Here is a 954-nt window from a genome sequence, read left to right on the forward strand (position 1 = left end):
AAAGAATTCCAGATAAATAGAAAAATATAAATGCCTATAATATTTTTGGCTAAGGTTGTATTTAAGATTGTGACAAGCCTTGAGTGATAGTCTAGAGCATTTTTTCCGATAAATGAAATAATCTCGTATTATAAAATCTGTCGAGTTATGAATACCGTTTACATATCATCGTGTGAAATATACTTCGCAAAACATAAAGGGCTAGTCAAAGGGATAACGCGACACGTGACTAGCTCGTTATTTTGAAAGCTTTTCACTCGTGGCACTGTCATTGCTCCAACGCGTTAACGACACTGTCGCGATCGCGTATTTTTCGTTTATTGCTGGTATCATATTCTTAGCCAGCGCATTATATAAGTGCACGTGGATGAGCAGGTAGACGGAGCATGTCATCTCCTTCGCTCGCTTTACAATATGCGTCTTGCCCTTGCGTTACGTATTAACAAACAATTAAAATTAACATACATTCTCTCTTTCTCTTTCTCCTTTTCTTTCTGTTTCTCTGTAGTCTATTATATAATTATGTCATATTTTATTATATTTCATTTCAAAAAATACGGCAACCTGAAATTTAATACATTTAACCTATTTTCTTAATAATTATTACATAATATCGATAGCTGTTGGTTTAATAAAAACTGTTAGATATATATAAATTCTTTAGCAATAATTAATTTTTTTATTTACATATAACAAATTTACAGTTTTGAAACGACCTTACTTTGCGCGGACGTAGCTCGTCGGTCACGGGCTGCGGCCAGGGTCGCAAAGAGGTTCGGCCAGGAGGAGAGAGACAAGGCGGTAATATCGCAGTGAAGTACGACTCGGATAGATGCAGAAGAAATATATATTTGGTGTTTGTATGTACAATATGTGCGTGCGTGTATCTGTATGTGTATGTGTGTCGTGTGAGACCAGTTGTCGCGACTGGTAACAGCGATCGGCGGTATATGC

Source organism: Trachymyrmex cornetzi, unplaced genomic scaffold (assembly GCF_001594075.2).
Source record: "Trachymyrmex cornetzi isolate Tcor2-1 unplaced genomic scaffold, Tcor1.1 scaffold1498, whole genome shotgun sequence".
NCBI classification, from domain to species: domain Eukaryota; kingdom Metazoa; phylum Arthropoda; class Insecta; order Hymenoptera; family Formicidae; genus Trachymyrmex; species Trachymyrmex cornetzi.